A 6,431-nucleotide genomic window follows, 5' to 3' on the forward strand; every position below is an offset into this window, starting at 1 on the left:
CTTCCCTTTATTCGCTCAAAAGGGTTTCTTACTGAATCACTTTAAGCCATGTTTCAAATTTAAAATTGTGGACATTATTATGTTCCCATAATGCTCTTTGCTTTTATGCAAATTGCCATGGTTGGGTTCTACAAAGAGATACTGTATTGCATGACGCCCCTCGACCCCGCCCCCTCAGCCTCACTGCCCCACCCCCCCCCATGAGAGGGTACCCCCAGTAAATTTTTTTCCATTTCCAGCACTGGCTGGCTGTGAGACTGTCCAAGGTGTGGGACTGAAGCCTACCGAGCGACATTTCAGTTGGCTTAGATAGACGAGACGTGCAGAGAGCTGGGTCAGTCATCTACAGAACCTTGACCCTGGGTGGGGGAGGGGACATCGACCTGGATTGCTTCAGTGGTGTGGCTAGGGTGAAGGAATGTGAGACTCTGGAGGAATAAGAGCCAGCACCCACCCTGGAGTGAGTGGAGGGAGGGGGATATTGCTCATGGTTACCCCAAGAGGGAGTGACAAATAGTTCCACCCAGATAGGCCTTTAAGTGGCCCGGGGCTAGGAGGACAGAGCCCCGGCAGGCTCAGAAATATGGTTCTGAAACAGGGCCATGCTGGGGCTCCCTCTTGTCACCTGGCAGCCCCGCCCACTAGAGCCCACTTGTGGGTGCTTCAGGCTTTAAGAAAAAAAGCTTTTTTCCATAATGGTGGCGACGGCACCAGAAATGCCTGTGTGCTGGCCCCACCATTATGAAGGAAAGGCAGTGCTGGTCATTGGGACGGCTCTCGGCGAATCCGAGATCCGGCACCAGATATGGAGCCGGTCTTGGGATCCGGACAGAGTCCGCCGGCCAAGACCATGAACCACGCTGAAAAAAAACACGCAACGGCAGCATTGCCTTTTACTGCGGCTTTGGCACTGGTGTGTAAAGCACAATGCTCGCTACATGTACACCATTGCCAAAGCCGGCAGTAAAAGGCAATGCTGGCGTCGCAGGCATTTTTTTTTCTGTTTTCCAGCACTGCTGGATGTCCACTACGAGCCCCGCCCCCTCTAGACCACGCCCCTTGCTCTTGTGTTGTGGGATCCCCCACCACATTTTTTACATTATTTCCACCACTGAGAAAAGGTGAGGCCGCTAGAAACGGAGGCTTTTTTTTTCTAAACGCCCGAAGCTCCCGCTCATTCGCAGGAGCTTCAGGCTTTAGGAAAAAAGGGCTTGGTTTTCCAGCGGCCTCACCTTTTTAGCTTTAATGGTGGTGCTGTCACTCGCAAGGCATTTCTTTAGCTAAGAGATCCCACAGCACCAGCATTAAAGCTGAGGCACTGTCCCCCGTAGGCATCCTTTTTGTTAATAGATGCAGAGACCAGCACCCACTCCCCTGTGGAGGAGAGGCTGATGATCATTGCATAGGGCTGCCTGGAGGGTGGGCGAGGGGGTGACTGTAATCCATTAAGATGGGGCCCATTAAGGAGGCATAGCCGAACGGGGGCAGGTGACGGCTCGGTTTTGCACCAATGTATGTCAGGGCAGAGAAGAGCCTGGCATGGTGGGCTGCAATGATCACTGTGGCACTCGTGTGCACCGGGCGCAAGCAGTGGTTTGAGTGGGGTAAGAAATCGAGTGGATGCTCTGAGAAGGGCCATGGCTATTTGTGGGCGTGGCTTAAGTGGGGGGTGGCAGCCAGCTCTCGTGCAATGTAGGGTGCAGGCGAGGGCATTGAGGGTGTGTTCGGGTGTGATGAGGTCCTATCCAGTGAATGCGGTTCAGGTGCTTGTGGGGGAGATGCCGTTGGGGTTGAGGAGGGATGCGTTGAATATGAGGTGGTGGGTGCAGTTCACCCGGTGCGTGAATGTTTGCAGTATAATTGGAGGTTTGACTATTATAGGGACTGGTGGAGGAGGAAGGGGGGCACTTTGGGGTTTCACATGTGGGAGAAGGGGGTGCAGTGGAGTGTGGGGGAGTTGTTGGCTGTGATGGGTACGGATTTGGTGAGATGGCCGATGTGGATGATGGGGTATCCAAAAGTGTGTTTGGAGTTGGCGAGTGTGGTGTCGAAGAAGCAGGGTTTGTGGGGTGAGATCAAGGCTTTGGGTCGGGCATATGTGGCAGGGAAGGAAGGGTGTAAGGTGTTCACGGATGGTTCGAAGGATCCTGTGTCTGGGAGAGTGGGTATGGCGTTTTATCTGGAAAGCACTGGGGAGTATAAAGCGGGGCGACTGACGAATGACGTGTTGATTTGTACGGCTGAGTTGGTGGCGATTGCATTGGCGATTGATAGGGTGTGCGAGTTGGGGTTTGAGAAGGTGGTGGTGTTTTCGGATTCATTGAGTGAGTTGCAGGCGATTGTGGCAGGGGATGGTGATAGGAAGGATGTAATTTTGGACTACAGGAGGAAGATTGATCCCCAGTCACAGTGGCATTTTGGGTAATGAGTTGGTGGATTTGGCGGCGGGTGCGGGTATGAGGAGGGGAGCGGTTGATGTGAGGATATCTTTGAGTGTGGATGAGGGGAAGGCTGTGGTGGTGAAGCGGGTTATGGGTGAGTGGCAGGAGAAGTGGGAGAGTGGGGTGAAGGGCAGGTGGATGTTTGATGTTTGTGAAAAAGTGTCTGTGAAGGTGGATGCAGGGAAACTGGAATGGAGGAGGAGGGAGGAGGTGATGCTGAACCGGTTGAGGATAGGGCATGTGGGGCTGAAAGACAATCTGTTTCGAGTGGGGAAGCGTGAATCGAGGGACTGCGCAGTGTGTGCGGTGCCTGAGACTGTGGGACATTTTCTGCTTGCGTGTGAGAGGCATGTTGAGGAGAGAGAGTTGATGAGGGTTTGGTTGTCTGCGCTGGGAGTGGCTGAACTGAGTGGGAAGGCTTTGCTAGGAGGAGTCGGGGTGAGAGGCAGGGAGAGGAGCAGTGTGCTGCTGGATTTTGTGGGGCAGACGGGCGGTGGGAGGAGTTGTGAGAATGTGAGGGCTGTGTGTAAGATTGGTGGGGATAGGTATCATCCTTTTGGATGGGGAAGCGCCTGCGTGGGTCCGCCCACGAATTTGATAATTTGAAGAAGAAAAGAAGAAGGCTGCAATGTCAAAACAATACACAACCTCGCGCTGCATGGTCCCAGTGGCTCAGAACGGAATAATTTATTACGTCTACCGTTCAAAGGCCACAACGCACTCCCACCAAAGGACCAAAAACAATGCGTAACTGTACACACGTTAGATGGCGGCTGCTTTCTGGGAGGCAGCTCGAACGAAAATGCTTTCTTTTCAAAACGTCCTTCGAAAAGGATTCACTGCTCGAGAAATGTACTGGGCAGCCACGTGCTGTTGGAAACAAAAGCCTCGTTCATGTTAATCAAGGTGGGGGCATGAGGGGGTCACGCGCTGTTGGAAGCACGTGGCGTGGTGAGAGCAAAGCCTGAGACGTGGCTGTGGCTCAATTGGTGGGGGGGCGGGGGATGCGGGAGGGGGGAGTGGGAGGCTGGACACTCGGAAACACCTACCGGGGCATGGCAGAGAGTCCTAAACGGAGCAATAGGCCATGGCCGGAGAAGGAAAGGGTGGCAAGGGAAGAAGGTGGGGTACACGGGAGCCAGAGGGGACGGGGACACGGTATTTCCCTGCTAGTGCCAGACCGCTTCCCAACAGCATCCTGGTTAGCTCCTGCCAATTCCAAGGATCGATTATTTCTTGCATAATTCTTCTCCTCAAACATAATGTTCTCCTTTGTGACTCGCCTTTTTAAAATAAACATTCGACCCTCAACTGGTGCAATATTTGAATGGCAGGATAGGCCTTCTGCTCAGCTGTGTATGCTATGGTGCACACATTTACAAGTGTGCGCCAATGAGCCCGCAGAACCATGTACACTCTTGACACTGCGGAACCTCACATTTCATTCACCAGTGGCACAGGGTTTGCACCGCATATTCCCCCAATCCACTTTACTATAACCCCCCACCCACTGTTACATGGACTGTGGATTTCATGTTTCACACGATATGCGACGTTTGCCAGAGGTGCACTGCGCACTGACCGTCTACATGTCAGTGCAAAATGCTGCAATGCTTTCTGTTGCACTGCCAACACCTACACTCACTTTGAGACCTCTGTGTGTACAAGTCTCCCCATGTGTCCAGCAGTTCAAAACAAAAGCCTTGTGAAAAGCCACGCACTGTTCAAAACCAAAGCTTTGCTCATGTTAATCAAGGTGGGGGTGGGGGTGGGGGGGGGGCTGCACGACAATGATTGCTTTTGTGCGCCCAATTATGTACTTGCAGCGGCGCCGAGCCCCCCATGATCTTTTCCAGACCTAGCACCACTGTTAGACAGAAACCTGTGTAGTTCCCTCTGGGACCACTGCAAAAGATTTAAGGCTACAGGTGTTTGGCAGTAAACCCACTTGGTAGCAGTCTGTACCACCCAGATTTACCTGGTAGCTGTGGCTGAGCAGTCAGACTTCCCTCAAGAAGAGTTAGGCAGTATACAGGGCATACATAATAGGTACAGAGGCACAGTAGCACAAGCAAACACTGACCAGAGCTAGGTGTAAAAGTATATAATTATTTATTTAATAAGACACACTCATAAATTACACTAGCACAGAAAAGGTAAGTAAGTCAAAACACAGTCACTATTACTTATATGTACATCCCTAGTTATTTGTTGGACAAGTCTAAGTTAACACCACTTATTTGCAAACAGAGGTGAGCGCTTAACGTCAGATGGCACTCCAACAAGTTAGTTAAAAAGGGAGGGAAAAAGGCAGAAATAATGAAAACAGCAAGGAAAAACACTTTTCAGATATTCACAGTAAGTGGAGCAAGGCAGTCTATTGAGGAGCAAGGAAGTTCGGTTGCCAGGCTCACTCTAGGGGAAGCCAGGCGAAAAGATGCCCAAGATCACACAATGTCACAAGTCTTTACAGGTGAGTAGAAAAGGGTTTTCTCAGTTAAGAAAAGTTTAGTTAGGGTGTCCCAGGCTTACCCAGGGTCGAGAGCCGAGGGTTAAATCTACCCCGTACAATCGGTGGCAAGGGAAGCCGGGCGGGACACGGTACCTTTGAAATGGAAAGGATCCTCCAGCGGTGGCAGTTGTTCCTGGTAGTGGGTGCGAGTCGCTGCGTCGTCCAGAGGAGGAGAAGATCTCGTTGTGGAGGAAAGCTGGAGGTTGTTGCACTACCAGGGAAGAAACCAGCCGTGGAGTTCCTCCGGTTAAAAGGATGCTACCCTTCTTTCGCGGTTGAGGTAAAAAGTGGTATCCCGGTTGCTGGGGTGCTTGGCACAGGCAAGGCGGCCACGAGATGCTTCAGGGCGGCGGAAAGGAGGCAGAAACTAGTTGTCCCCACCAGTCAAGGGAAGAAGACTCTCCGGCGGGAGATCTTCTCTGTCGTCGGGAAAAGTGGTGAGACGGTTCCGTAGGGCTCCACCGGTGGTGTCGTCTTGCCAGGTCGGCTCAGCTTCTCCCTCTTCGGCTTCTTAGGTCCTGTGGCGACTTCTGAAGAACCAGTCCCAAAAACCCTGCTTTTATGCAGCAAACCCCCATTCATACAGCCTAGGTTCAGGGTTACTGAAATGAACCTAAACGCCATTTTGGCGGCGAGTTCTGGCAAAAGATCCCAACCGGTGAATTTATATTAAATAAATAAACCGGCGGTATCTTTAACATTGCACCAAAAAGTGGTGCATTAAAATCAATGGGAAATCCCATTGGGAAATATTCCGGTGGAATATTTCCGTGGTATCCACTGCCACCAGCCAGAAACTCGGCGAGGGGGGACGGGACAGTACCCCCTCGACAACGGACCCAGGGGCAATCTAATTGCCCCTACCAGTACTTCCACAGTATGATGGTTTGTACTGGTTAAGTTCCTAATTTAGGACTAGTAAAGTCAATGGTGACTTTACAGACCCAGGGAGACAGTAGTCAGTCCCAGGGTGTGGAGTCTATGTTTGGGGGTCTCTAGGACACCCCTGTGTTACTGCACTGAGGGTGCTGTGTAACGCACATTAAAAAACCAATGATAGCCTATGGGGAAAAAATACCCCATAGCCCATAAGCACATAGTAAGTCACAAAAACATTCTCAAGTCATGTCCAAGAGTGAGGGTTAAAGAGTCTCACTCTTGGCAGGAGAAAAAAATAAACCCCAAAAATCCAGCAAAGCTGCTCAGGGACTCGCTAGGTTAGGAAATTCAGCCTAAACAGAGAATTCTCCCTAACAACCACCGCCCCACAGCCATCCCTGCCTACGTTGGAAAATCAAAAACCCTGAGAATGATGCCCCGCCCATAGGCATACAAGACTCCGCTCAGTTACACAAGGCTCCGCTGTGATCAGCTATGTGTAAAACACTGCATCAAAATTGAACTGTGCCCTCCAAAAATGCATTTACCATTTTTTACAGGGCCCTTTTGCATTTGGAAGCATTACACTAATCCAGATA

Source organism: Ambystoma mexicanum, chromosome 11 (assembly GCF_040938575.1).
Source record: "Ambystoma mexicanum isolate Mex_15411 chromosome 11, UKY_AmexF1_1, whole genome shotgun sequence".
Taxonomy (NCBI): Eukaryota; Metazoa; Chordata; class Amphibia; order Caudata; family Ambystomatidae; genus Ambystoma; species Ambystoma mexicanum.